Here is a 15,002-nt window from a genome sequence, read left to right on the forward strand (position 1 = left end):
AGAGGTAGTGGAAGAGAAAGGATACAGGAAAGTAGACCTGTTTAGGAAGGTTCCCTAGTGCAGCTCTCATTTGTGTTGTGTGGAGATCAGCAGTTCAGTTCACAGGTTAGCAGCTGCAGCTCGATACACTCACACACAATTTACAGATACACCAGCAGTCCAGTTTGATAGAGCTGGGATAGCAAACAGGAATCAGCAGCGGTGACACAATCTAGCAGAGACAGCCAGGTCCCAGCCTTGGCTCAAGTCACAGGAGGGACCTGTAGAGGCACCAGGGAAAAAGTTCTTGACAGTGCCTCTCTCGGGGAAGGGAAGATCAGTGAAGAGTTGAGACCCACAGGGTTGCACAGCTGGCTGTACTAGCAAGCCAAGCTCTGTCTCCGTCACTTCATCACTTGTCGTCTATGTGTCTTGCTCCAGCAAGGGTCTTGTCTCAGCACGGGTCTTGTCATAGTGCATGCATCTAATCAGCCTGAGTCCTCAGAGTGCACCAACCTGAGTCCACAGAGTGCCGACCAAATGGAGCTCGACTATGCAATGGAAGGCAGACGTGTGTGTTGGTCGTAAGGAATCTTTTGTCATGTGACCATTCATGTGTTTGCTATAGCTTTAGTGAAATGTTGCTTTATGAATATGCCTTAGTCTTTCACCCGAGTCCACTTCAGGACACTGTTCACGTGTTCGCCCCAGCAAAACACCATCCAACATAACTGATTTTCCAAAGAACCATTAAGTTTCCATTTCACCTGAGCTCTTCAGCTCAGTGGCGGATGCCTTCCCCTGGAAGCTGCAATGCCTCTGCTGAGGAGGCTTCATTTGGGAGCTGTGTGGTTCCTAAGATCCCAAGTCTCAGGACACTGCCCTTCCATTAGGACACTGTCCCACCTCAGAGCTGTGTGATTCCTGGGCTCGCATGTCTCTGGATACCTATCCACTGTGGCACCTTCTCTCCTCAGAGCTGTGTGGTTCCTGGACTCCTGAGACTGAGGACACCCTCCCATCCCAGCAGAAAGGTCAGTAGAAGCAACACTTAGCACTGTAATAGGAAATCCAAAGGACATACACCACAATTAGTTTTCATCAAAGTGCACCCTTACTGGACACAAACTTGTTTCAGGTACAGAGGTCATGCAGAACCTGTAGAGGAGCCCAGTGAGGTAAAAGAATGAAAAGTGAAGGCTCGTAGGGAGACTCAGGTTAGAGAAAAGGCTTCTGTATCATAAGGAAATGTGTTGAGGGAGAGAGGACAGCTTCAGATTGTTCCCTAAGTTCCGGTACAATGTTCTGCAGCAAGGGTGAGGGAAATCCCACACCTAGGCAGGGGAAGGAGTGAGTGAGAGGGCCCTGTAGGCTGAGGCTGAGGGGAGGGAGGGAAGCAATGGAGGTCAGAGGGAGGGAGACTGGAGAGATGTCAGTCAGAGGGGGGCTGGTGGCAAAGGAGCCAGAGTTTGAGCAGAGTTTAGTGGTAGGATCTGCTGGGGTCAAAGGGCAGTTCTCTCACAACTGAGAATCCTGTCACAGAGCCAGGAAGGATTAGCTAAGAGGATCACAGAATCCTTACCTGACAGCAGAGAGGTGTCACTGAGGATACAGCTGATATGCCATCAACAAGACAGTGTGAGATTGGGTACAAAAGAAAAAAATGAGTTAAAAAGGAAATACGAGTTTTCTTTGGACAGAACTGAACATTAGATCTAGCCAGTTTTTGAGAAAACTTCATAGAGTTAATTAGAAGGCACTATGGCCAAGAGACAGAGTTAGTCCTACCTGAGACAGAACACTGAACTTGAAAGTGTTCATTAGGGGGTCAGACCCAGACTCTCCTCTGCTACTCACAAACTGTGCCTCCTTTCTGGACATTCTAAATCGTGAACCTGGAAGTCAGCCTCACTGCAGAGGAAATGCACAGATAGTTCCACCAGATCAACACCAGAGAGATACTCTGTACACTTGCAACCTGAAAGACTGCAAGATGCAGGGCTGTGAAAGGGCAGCCTGGTTTCTGGATGAGCTTGGCTGGAAACCCTGGTGACCCTCAGGGACGGTAGATGCTTTGCCAGGATCCTGGATAGGAGACTTCTGGCACGGGTCCACAGCTCACCATAGGCCTGTGGCCATCAGTCATGTAAGGTCAACACCCTAAGCCCCTCCACAGGTAGAGGAGGTCACCACAGGTCACATAGCCTCAAGACAGATCTCCATTTTAATGAGGTACCTAAAGGCCTGGAGGCTTAGTCAATAACCTCCCCTTCTCAGATACTCCTCCCTGCAAAAGGTACTTTTTTTTTCCTGAGACAGGGTTTTTCTGTGTAGCGCTGGCTGTCCTGGAACTCACTGTGTAGACCAGGCTGGCCTCGAACTCAGAAATCTGCCTGCCCCTGCCTCCCAAGTGATGGGATTAAAGGTGTGCGCCACCACTGCCTGGCTGCAAAAGGTATTTAACCCCAGGCCTGCCCTGAAAGAGTGGGGTACTGTTTTACTCATCGCCATGGACAATAAATACCTGAAAACCATGCAGGAGGCCTCTCAGCACTCCCAGTCAAGGTGTCCGTCAGGCCAATCCACCAATGAACAATCCAAGGACTCTCTCTTCCCTATAGGGCCCAGCTGGAACTCTCCTCCCCACTTTTCCCCTTCAGCCTTCAGCTAGATCCAGACCTCAGGCCCCGACTCCATTCTCAACCCTTCTGAGGCTCCCGGAGGCACCCGGGTGCCCAACAGTGTGAGAACCTGAGGGCCCTGGCCTCCTTGCAGGCCTGGGAACCCACAAACCAGCCCTGGTGGTCCCCGAGACCTCAGACTGTGCTCTCCCACCGCTGGAGCAGGGTCCTGAGCGCAACTGGCACCAGCATGGGGTAAGCACAGTCAAGACTCCTGCATTCTGCCTTCCCCAATGGCCCGAGCCTTGCAGGAGTGGATGCAGGACACCCCAGACAGCAAGATAGCTCTGAGGGTGTGCTGGCTCCTTGGATGTCAACTTCACACATGCTGGAGTTATCAGAAGGGATGGGGCTTCCATGACACTGGACTGTAGGCAATTCCACAGGCATTTACTACCTTAATGATTGATATGGGAGGGGCCTTACCATTGTGGGCGGGGCCACCTTTGGGATGGTGGTTCTTGGTTCAATAAGAAGGCAGACTGAGCAAGCATTAAGCGGTACCCCTCATGGCCTCTGATTAAGTTTCTGCTAAGGGTCCTGTCCTGACTTCCTTCAGTGATAGACTAAGATGTACAACTCTAAGACAAATAAACCTTTTTTTTCACAAATTGATTTTGTTCATGGTGTTTCATCATAGCAATAGTAACCGTACCTAGGAGAGGAATTGGTACAAGATTACAGGGTACTGCTGCTACAGACCTCATGCTGTACTGTGGGAAGGACTTGTATTCCAAGGTCAATGTATTCTGGAAAAATAGAGAATACAATCTAGGCCTTGAAACATGGCCTAGAAAGGTCACTGAGTGCTGAGAGCCCAGTGAGTTTCTCTGCAATAGCTTGGAGGAGACGATTGAGTGCAGTGCAGATGATAGAGGTCTGACTTGTCAAGTTTCAGAGGGAAGCAAAGACCTAACCAAGCCATTAGTGCTAACTAAGAGTCTGTGGTGTCTGGCCAACAGCAGCTGAAGAATCTGGCTACTCTTGCGGAGGACTAGGATTCAGTTAATTCCCAGCACCCACAGGTGGCACACAACCACATGGAATGACAGCCGCAGAGGATCCTCTCTGCCTTTAAGACACAGGTGAATCACCTGGTAACACTGTGGTAGTTTTGTGTTAGGTAGAGGTTGTATAAGATCCAATTGATAATAGCCAATTTGTGGCATTTGTTCATGTCTTATGAATTGAAAGTAGAAGAAAACTCATATAGTCTCTTGTCGTCATATAGTCAACAGAAATTTGCTCTCTTTGGGAGATTTTATCATGTAAACATGTATAGCACAAAACGGTGTCCAAAAGAGAAAGAAAACATATCAATTCATAGTCGACTGCACCTGAAGAACAATTGGCCCACCAGAAATTTCCAGAAAACTCTTACAAGAACTCCAGCAGGAGACTCAGAGGACATAGTGTTGGCTGTGTTTAATAGTTAGCTGTATCACTGGAGAAAAATCCCAAACAAAGTGAATAATCAAACCACACACCAGAAGTTAACCTAAATATGGGTGGGGCGGCATTTAGGTTGTTTTTTCTGAGTTCTTAGTAGCAAGTTTCCAAGCCACTGTGTAAGGGGAGGGCCCTGAGGTGACTCAGATACCACAAACCCTGGGTGTGTCATTTCACTGCTGCAAACTCTAAGAGGCCATAGGTACAAGCACAGACTACTATACCCACCAAAACTTTCAGTCACCATAGATGAAGAACCCAAGCTATCCCATGACTAAGTCAACTTTAAATAATATTTAACCAGAAAGCAGAGGTACAGAGATACAAATAAACCCTCCAACCTCCGAGGATCGCTATACCCATGAAGAAGCAGGAAATAAATAATCTCGCACTAGGAAACCAAAAGATAGGAAACACAGACCACACACATACACACACACACACACACACACACACACACACACACTACCACCACCGACAATCAAATAACAGGAATTAGCAATCATTGGTCATTACTATCTCCAAATATCAACTGACTAAATTCCCCAATAAAAAGACACAGGCTAGCAGAATGGATGTGAAAACATTCTTCAGCTGTGTACCTCAGCATTAAAGATAGACATTACCTCAGAGAATATTTTGGACAAAGATATTCTCAGAAAATGGATCTAAGGAGCAAGCTGATGAAGCTATTCTAACAAATTAGACTTCCAACCAAAATTAATCAACAGAGATGAGGAAAGGTGCACTCTTAAGGCTTTGGAGAAATCCTTGCTTGCCCCTGCCTCTGTTCTAGTGGTAGCACGTAATCTTCAGCTGCCTCAGTTTATAGCCACCGCACTCAGACTCATACATTGGTTGTTTTAAGATAGGTGTGTGCTGTTTTTTCTCTCTTAAAAGGACATGTGCCATAATAGGTTTGTCTCTCGCCCTGGTTTTTGATGACTTCTTCTTGTATCATAATCATAATTCCAGGGTCGATTTTCCATACAAAGAAAAATTCTGATACTCTAGGGAGCACTTCAATGTATTTTAAGAGTACACAACTATGAAGGGAGCTGGATAATGTTACCAAGTGTGTGTGTGTATATTAGTAAGGAGGGTATATAATTAATATTATGCAGTCCTAGATTTGAGAAATGTGTGGGGAAAAACAGTAATTTGAAGTTTAACAAAGATGATAAGAAAATATCAACAACGAACTTGAAATTAAAAAAAATCACACAGCAAAATTAATCACATACAAGTCTACAAGCATTCTAATAGAAAACTCAAAAGACTTAGGATATAAACTTAGTTCTTCTCTACACAGTTAGACTAAGCCATCCTGATGAACAATTTAGTTAATGAATTCATTTCACCTGATAATATAGGGGTTGGAGAGATGGCTCCGCATTTAAGGATACTCACTGCTCTTGCAGAGGACCAGGATTCAAATAGTTGCCAGCACCCACAGGTAGGATCTCCAAGTGTAGCGGGTTGTCTGTTCTAGGTGGACACCTGCATTTAACATGTAACTTAAATCATCTGGTGACAACGTGTGTATGAGATTCGTGTTAGGTGGAGATTGTATAAGGTCCAACTTATAACAATTTTGTGACATTTGTTAATGTCTTATGAATTGAAAGCAGAACAAAACTCAGGCGGTCTCCTGTTTTCATATAATCTATTTTATTAACCCTCTTTGGGAGACTTTATCATGTGAATATGTGTGTGTGTATATATATATATATATATATGTAGTCCTATATATTTATATATATATAGTATATACACATATATACATAGCACAAAATTGTATCAAAGCAGGAAAGACAAACCTATCATAGTCACAACTAACAGCTGGACCTGAAAACTGAATGGCACACAAGAAATTACTCAAACACAGGAGAACTCTAGCAGCAAACTCAAAGGGCACAGGAGATGATTGTATTTACATGGTGTTTCCCTTGGATTGTGGGAACATCTGAAAAACAAAGAACTGAAACTTTACTTTGTCTAGAGTTGCTTGCAGCTGGAGAGGCAAGGGTACCAGAATGACGCAGAGGCAACAAACACTAGGTGCATCATTTCACCGCCTTTAATCTGTGTTTCATCTGAAGCTGGGAGACAGGATGCAGAAAAGGAAAGTAGGAGGAATCCACACAACCAGCCTTCTCTCCTCTCTGCTGCTGGGAGGTGGAGCAAGGGGCTTGCACAGCAGACATCCTCTTCTCTGCCTTTCAGGATCCCTTATGCATTTGTGCTGCCCTAGCACCGGGGTTGGGTGCAGAGAATTGACCCTGGCAGTGTGGGAAGAAAGAAGACAAAGGTCTCCCTGAATGGGGGACCAGAGACAAGTGGAGTGCAGTGGCCTTGGATAGATTTAGAAAGACAAACTGAGACTCCAAACAGGGATGGCAGGAGACACTGGCTGGGGTGGAAGTGAGGACTGTCTAGGCAGAAGAGGGGAGTGTGGAGGCGGGGTTTGTTGTGGGACAAGCCAGATAGATAGTCTGAATGGAGGGCAAGTTTCTCTTTGAGCCAGAGCTATTTGAGCCTTGCTTTTTCTTGGCAGCTCAAGTCAGCTCAGGTATCAGTGCAGGCTGAGGAAAATAGCCATGGCCTGGGAGCGAGGCCCCAAGCTCAATCACTGCACCCAGGTTCTGTGCTGCACTCGGTTGCTCTACTGCGCTGCCTGTGTGGATGCCTGGTGGTGCATAGAGGTGATCGGACTCCTGAGCCTGGACACAGGGGCCTGCGAGGAGGAGCCTGATTCCTGCTTGGCCATAATGGCCCCACTTAGAGACCTTTCTCCCACGCCACAGGTCTGTTTCTTTCATGTCTCTGGGCAACAGACAGCAAGCAGCCTACCTTTTCCCCTCCCTGACCACTGAGAGAAAACATAAAGAAAAAAAAACACTTCTGTGGAATATGCAGGATCTCGAGAAAAGCAGGGCATTACAGCAGGCTTGCTTCCTAGTCCACTCTACAGGTATGTAATTCTCGCCAACCTGCAGATCCACAACCTCTCCAGCTTTCTCTGCTGACTCAGCCCTTAACTTCCCTTCCTATCATCCATCAGGACACACACACACACACACACAAACACACACACCCATACATGCTGCCTTTTAAATTCTTTTCAATTGCTATGACTGACTGAGTGGAAGGATAACAGGATAACATTCTGTAACCCAGACTGGTTTTAAATCCCCTCTTCTTCTTGATAGATTTTATTACGTCAACACTTGGTAAAGGTGACTAAAAGTTGTGTGATAAATCATCCTGCTGACGTGGTTGGCATCTGTGAGGTCCCACCAACATAAGACAGTCAAATTGACACAGAATTAAGGATATAGAGTTGGTGGACATCTTGAATAGTGATTTGTCTTCCTGTCCTTTTGCACTTCAGAAGGATTCTTGGAGTGACAGGAACATGGTCTGCTCCCACCTTGGAACTCACCTGCATGTTTCTCTCAGAAACAGATGCACACTCTCTTACTTGCATCTTCATTGTGAAGGCACATACCACCCTGGATATCCCTGGTGTGAAGGGCAGTGCTCAGCGGATGGAATGACTTTCCTTAGGTTTGATAAAGAAGACAAGTCCACACCTTTGGGCAATCTGGGGAAGATGGCAAGTGCCACTTGAGTATAGACGTGTTTGACCCAACGGTTGGAACACTTGGTGCAGGAGTTCAGAAAGAAGTTGGCTAACATCAAAGTGGACACCTCCAGGAGCAGTGGTAAGTGTGGGATAGAGTACGGAGGAAGAGACAATGGCAAGGGGTGGAAGGGCAGAGTGCACGTGGGAATGCGATGGTGAATGTACTGTGTGAAGGAGCTGAGCCTTGCATGCACAGGGTACACAATGGGTGACAAAAGCAAGTTGTGTGGCAACAATATGGACACATAAGCTTGTGGGGAAGACTTTACCTTTGAGGAGGTGATGGATGGATCAGAAGTGAAGGATGGTGGTTTTGTCTGTGACTTACAGGTTACCCCCTTTACAGGCCACCACCGTTTCTCAGCACAGCCAAGGACAAATCATTGTTGCTTCCTGGCTATTCAACATCAGTGGAAACTATTCCTTCATCTTGAACACAAGGACTATGACCTGAACACTGATTAATCTTGTACCAGGGGATATCATGAATGAGTGGAAGAATGATTCAGGCCTAAGAAAAGATATGAACATCTCCATAGCAGAATACAGTCAGTGGCTGTACGAATTCTTCAAGTAGCACAAGGAAAAGCCAAGTAGATGTTACCTATATTATTAGAAAGCACTTAATCTAATTTGATAGACTGAGTGAGTGATTTCTTGGTAGTGTTCCTCTTTGGAGAGTCAGTGATGACCGTGAGGATTTCTCATTCTACATCACACCACAGTGTTTCTCATTCCCTATTAACCAGTAGTTCAGGCTTCACATGGCCTGCTACTGAGCCCCAAGTCTGTGTGCATCACTGTAAACTTCCAGCCTTCTTATCCTCAGGTATAGCTGCCCTTCTACCAACTCCACCATCACTTTGAAGGTCTTCATTATCTTTCTCTGGCACCATCACCAATTTGAACATCACCGATTTTCCCAACATCCCGAAAATTCTATCCACAGGATATAAATCAAATTGTTTGATGCACATTAACTTTTCTTTGTAATGAAATAATTTCTGCAATGACTTCAAATATACAACTACCAATCCTCTCTCTGCTCAAGACTTTGTAAAATATTTATTATACAGAAGTCCCTCTGGCTGCCTGGAGAAAGAAGGTGTTGATGGAGGTGTATTTTTAACTTTATCTGAAAATTTCTAAATTTTTTTAAAGGATCAACATCAAGGGCCCCAGATATCACCCAGCTTACATCACCCACCCCGCTCCCACCTACCAGCCACTTTCAGTAAGAGAAAGTCTTTGTCCTTGTGGGACTCATCTTCATATTGTTTATTATTTACATTTGTATATATGTGAAGGGGAAATTTTGTACCCATGGAGGTAAGGAGTAGGCTTAGTTTTCCTCTGGTCCTTGGTAGGGTTGTTCTGCAGGGGATTTGTAATAGGCGTCCCACTGGGTACTAGTGTTGGGAACTGTGCTCCTCATGTCGGCAGAGCAAATGTCTTTACCCACTGAGCATCTTTACAGCAACCAATACTGACCTGTTGAGAGTCTGACTTCCAGTTCAATAAACTATCTTCTTCTCAGACCATGAGAACTGAAACTAACTTCTGAGCACCTCACTTGCACGTACTCCCGCCATGACACAGGCAGAGACACTTACCCTCTATTCATGCCCAGAACAACTGCAAAAGTATTTTCATACAGATAATAGAACTGCCCATTAACTCTCTCTGTCTTCCTATGCTCCATGTTACATACAGTCATGGATTTTGACCCTAGAACAGGGTCTGTCTGAGAAGTGGCCTATTGGCCTGAAGCTCTAAATCACCTTTGGTTAGTCAGGGGTCATGATATGTCAGGTTCCTGCTTGGCGATGACTTTGAGACTTCTCTGCTGGGGTAGAGAGCTAATTACTTTCAGACTGGAAGACTAGAGCATTTTTTAAACTACTGATTAATGGGGGCAGGCAGAGTCCATTATGGTGGTCCTTTTCTATAAGAGAGCAGGCTAAGCAAGCCATGAGGAGAAATCTAGTAACCAGCTCCAAACTATGGTCTCTGCATCAGCTCCTGCCTCCAAGTTCCTGCCCTGTTTGAGTCCTGTCTTGACTTCTTTCAAAGGACAAACAGTGATTTGAAAGTGTAAGCCACATAAACCCTTTCCTTCCCAAGTGCCTTGGGTCATGACGTTTTATCACACAAGAGTAACCCTAGCTAAGATAAGTTGGTACCAAGATAGCATGTGGAATTGATACAGCAGACCTGGACATGTGCTTTGGGGAGGTTTGTAGAAGGACTTTGAACCTCTGGGCTAGAAAAGCCACTGGGTGTTGAGAAGTAACTGGTCCATTCTTAAGGACTTTGGATGACAGGATGTGGAGAGCAGTACTGACAACGGAGGCCTGGCTTGTGACTTAGGGAAGCGGATGCTATCAAGCCGTCTGAAGTAAGAATCAATGATTCTGGATAGCTGGAGCTGAAGCATCAGAGTGTCAGTTGTAATTAACAAGATTCCAGAAATACTTAAGTGAAACCTTTGCTCTGCTGCAATACTTGATGCTGTTCAGCTTGAGCTGAGAAATTAGCAGGAAGAAGGGAGCCCCAGTGAGCTGAGATCATCTGGAAAGGTTTTCCTGAGAGTCAGTAGACAGAAGCTGTGTTCCAGACATGGCCAAGGTTGGACCTTGTGCTGACAGTCAAACTAGGAGGTGTAAGAGCCTGGTGGTGCTGGTTTTGAGGATATGAGGGGGCCATGGAGAGCAGCTGAGGCTCGGCACTGTGTGGCAGTGTTGGAATCCACGAAGAGAGCCCTGGACAGGCTGCTAGTGAACCTGCGGTTGGAGCTGAGGACTCCAGAATTCTGGAGATGGCAGTGCTGTGGGATGATCACCCAGAGTATCAGCATCAGTGGAGCAGAGCTAACCAGAGCCTAGAAGCAAGCTATCTCTACTGCAGGGGTCAAGCTGGTGAAGTAATGCAAGTGCTGATGGGGAGCCAGGCCCAGGGCAGCCTTGGACCATGCATCCAGGTTTATTACATTCACGGTCCTCACTAGAGACTACGGGGCCTCTTCTTAATCAAGATTTTCTGGTGAAACCAGATTCCTAAAGACCTGATTAAGAGCTAAGTGTAAGAAAAGGGAAGGATTGGCAAAGTCCTAGCTGAGCACCCTGAGACACAAAAGGGGGAGTTATCCCCCAAGAACAACAGATTTGTAAGCTATCACAGTAAGACTATATAACCATGGCAAACTTATAAGGCAAAGGATTTCATTGGGCCTAGCTCACAATTTAAGAGGTTTCATCCATTGTCGATATAGCAGGGAGTGTGGCAGCATGCAGCAGACACAGAGCTGGAGAAGCAGCTGAGAGTTCTACATCAGAATTCACAGGCACAGGAAGAGAGAGACCCTGACCTAACTTGGCTCTTGAAGTTTCAAAGCCCACCCTCAGCGATACACTTCCTCAACTAGGCCACACCTATTCCAAGAAGAATGTACTTCCTCATCTTCTAAGCACTGCCATTTCCTGATGGTTTGGCTTTCAAATATTGAGTCTCTGAGTGCTATTCTCAAAGGAGGACCTCAGACCACCTCTTCTGATTCCCTCCTGTGCTCTGCACCTCTTCTTCAGACAGACTGCTGGCCAGTTCCCTGGTTTGTTTTCCAATGCCCATTTCTCCTACATTTACAGAGCATCATTTAAAAAAAAAACCAGCATCCATACACCAGATGTCAAGAGCTGTGCAGACAATGCCTCTGATACTCTTCTACTCTGTCTGCTGAGGGAAAAACTAAGATGTTTGATCACACAAACCAATTGTGTCTTATGAAAAATGGGGTTGTATCAGAGTTTTTACCAGACAACATGCATGTGAGCATGTACACACACACACACACACACACACACACACACACACCCCAGAAATAGAACTTGCCAGCACAAAATACCAACTGCACGAATGTCTAACTTGGTGATCTACTGAGGTTTTTTTTTGGGGGGGGTTTGCTCACAGGAGTGGGGTGAGAGGTTACTTACAGGATAGGATCTCAGATGACTTTCCAATAGGTGCAGATCCCACCTTAACACGTGACCCTGGAAACAGCACAGCCGACACTGCAGAAACAGGTTTGGAATTTTTTCTGAAGTTGGTTTGTCCAGAGCCTTCTCAGTCTATAGACTGGTAGGAAGCTTCTGAGTGCCGCTTTCTTAGACACAGGAAGTCTACTCATTTCCTGAGTGTGAGGTCCCTCCCCCATCCTCTGAAGAGAGTGCTGCAGTCAGAGAGGCAGGCAAAAGCTACAAATGACATTTCCATGAAGGCAGAGGGCTTTGCCTCACAGAGAAGCAATGCTTAAAGCAAGGCTAAAGAGGCAACTCTGCAGAGAACCCAGGCTAGCTGATTTCCAGCCCCGTCCTTGTCTAATATGCTGAGATCTTACATCAGGACTCAAAGTAGCAGCAGGCAAAGTTTTCCTAATACTTTAAGATGTTTCCTCCATTTTTCTTAGGAAGGGGCTCCCCAGAAAAGCCTCTTCAGAGTTTAACACTTCTGTCTGAAACCAATGAAAAGGGCAGGGCTGTGTTTATAAATTATCAATTTTGATCATCTCTCATAACACTCAGAAGTCATGTGGGGTTCTCCAGAGCAACCTGGGAGCTTCAGACATTCAAATCTGTGAGTCCAAATCATGTCCTGTTTCTTGAGGCTGTGAACACACTACCCAGCCCTCTCTGCTCTAGAGCAGTGGTTCTCAGCCTTCCTAATGCTGTGACCCTTTAATACAGATCTTCATGTTGTGGTGACCCTTAAGCATAAAATTATTTCATTGCTACTTCATAACTGTTATTTTTCTACTGTTAGGAGATAGAATTTAATATCTGATATGCAAACCACTCCAAATGGGTCACGGCCAATAGATTGAGACCCCCTACTCCAAACTGCAGAAGGTAACGCCTCACTACGAGATGAGGTATGTTGCACAAAAAGATTAGTTTTTAAGGAGGACAGCCTCCTACTCCAGACTTAATCTAAAAGTCTCTTTATTGTGATTACTTCGTAAATGAATTTGCCTTGCTTGGGAAGGACTTTGAAGGGCTTCAGGTGCCAAATATGGAACTATTGCTATTAAGAGAACTAACAAGAGAAACGGGTTCTAAAAAAATGTAGTGGAAGACAACTCTGAAAAGCAAATACTACTGGATGTGGAGTATACTTAACCTGACCCTTAGGCTGAGGCATGCCTGTCTCTAAGAATTTAAGGCTAGCCTGGTCTACTACCTGGGACCAGTCAGGGAGACACAAGTTTCAGGAGGCATCAGACTCCTGCTAGGCATAGGAATAGCGGCAAGAAAACGTCCATCCTTTTGGACAATGAGTAAGAGTCTCTTCAGCCACAGAATCCTACTTTTGTTGGAACTGTGAAGCCAGCAAGGGCACAAGTCAGGAAGTCAGGTGACCCAAACCTCAAAGGATGGTAAGCTCCCCCTCTGAGGGCAGGTTCTACTAATTCCCTTTTACAAGTGTCACCCGACATGTAAATAGAAATCATAAAGTTTCAGAATGCATAATGCAAAGGTCAACATGAATATGCAACTGTGCCATTGCTGTGGGAACATCAGGCCTCCCCGCTCCATGGCTGGGAGAAGTTCATAAACATAGAAAAACTGAAATGGGTGCAAAAGACCCAACCCTGGAAATGAGTCTGCCATATACAGGGGGAAAGGATGATGAAAAGAAATGTGAAACAAAAATGTTTACATTCAAATAAGTACGGTTCCTAGTCAACCATCTTAATGCACACTCTAAAAAGATATGCAGAACCTAGTAACCTCTGGAAAAGAGAAGATAAAAATAAAAAGATAAGACAAGATCTGCAAAAGTAGGAAGCATAGTTACAATAGAAAAGAAAACCAGAGAGGGCGTCAGCGTCAGCAGTGGTGGCAGTGGTGGCAGTGCAGCAGTGGCTGGTCCAGCTGACGGGCCATCAGCAGTGGAACCAAGACGACACAGGGTCCAGTTAGGCTCTGTGCCCACGACCATTGACCTTTGCTGGCCAGCCGGGCTGCAAGCACCCGCGGATTTACGGTGCCTTTCACCGCACAGAAGCCACATCAGAACTCTGCCTCCTGCCAGTCAGGAGAGACTCGCCTCCATCTTGGTTTCGGACTCCAGAGAGATCGGACAGACTGAAGTACACAAACATAACCCGAGGCCAACATCGTGGGGATCTAAGCCCAACGGGCGTTGGCCTGCACTCAGGCTCTGGGCTGTTCGGGGGCCATCGGGGTGGCAACCCAGCCAGGAGGTGTTTTTGCCTGTGCCGGCGGGCACGCGCGCTCCGCCATTTTGCCTACAGGACGCCAGAGAGGTCTAGCAGGCAAAGCCGGTAACAGGCATCGCCTGAGGCTAACAAAGTGGGGGTCTAGGCCCCAACAGGCCCTGGACTGACCCCAAGAACTGGGCGGCTTTGTGGGCCATCTGTGTGTCAACCCGCCCAGAAGGTTGTTAGCCCAGCAGACTCTCCTGGCACTTTCAGGGAGTGCGAGCACACATGCCCACCATCCTGGCCACCTGACAGACCCAATTAACAGTCATAGCCCGAGGGGAACTTTGCTCAGACCTTGGCCTCCCAGGCTTTTACCTGGACCCAGGGCCTGAGCAGCCAGGCTAGCCTTGTGTGCACCAACCCGGTTGGGAGATCGGCTGCCCAGCAGAGTGATCAGCAGGCAGAAAAGGTCCCTGCAGCATACACCATCAGCACTCCCTGAAGGTGCAAACGGGCTCCATCTGGTTCACAGACACAATCTAGGGCAAAGCACACTAGAGCTGCAAGGGCACCCAAGAGGAAGACAGCACATCAGCATCAGATACAGGGGTAACCCAGCCATATAGTGTTGCAGGAATAGCCCCAGAGCCCCTCAGGAGGCCCAAACACCAGCCAGGGACAAGACCAACTAACTCCAGAGAACAAGATGGCAAAGGGCAAACGCAGGAACGCTACTAACAGAAATCTAGGCAATATGGCAGCATCTGAACCAAACTCTCCAACATCAGCAAGTCCTGGTTATGCCAACACACCAGAGAAACAAGTTTTGGATTTAAAATCACTGATCATGATGCTGCTAGAAGAACACAAAAAGGACATAAATGAATCTCTTAAAGAAATACAGGGGAACATGAATAAGCTAGAAACCTGTACAATGGAAACAGAAAAATCACTTAAAGAAATGCAGGAGAATAAGGCTCAAGAGATAGAAGCCAATAAAAAAGAAACGCAAAAAAAAAAAAAA

General features: G+C 46.2%; 1 long non-coding RNA gene across 2 annotated transcripts; it reads right to left on the minus strand.

The window, feature by feature from the left end:
- Positions 1-515: 515 nt before the first annotated feature.
- Positions 516-11,923, minus strand: LOC127673862 (uncharacterized). 2 transcript variants are annotated; one of them, XR_007975239.1, is made up of 3 exons: positions 11,748-11,923; positions 1,562-1,593; positions 516-530 (listed from the first exon to the last, which is right to left on the minus strand). It is a non-coding gene; the product is annotated as an uncharacterized LOC127673862 (long non-coding RNA). The 2 variants fall into 2 exon arrangements; XR_007975238.1 differs by lacking the exon at positions 516-530 and adding an exon at positions 537-1,036.
- Positions 11,924-15,002: the final 3,079 nt, after the last annotated feature.

This window comes from Apodemus sylvaticus, chromosome 23 (assembly GCF_947179515.1).
Source record: "Apodemus sylvaticus chromosome 23, mApoSyl1.1, whole genome shotgun sequence".
Taxonomy (NCBI): Eukaryota; Metazoa; Chordata; class Mammalia; order Rodentia; family Muridae; genus Apodemus; species Apodemus sylvaticus.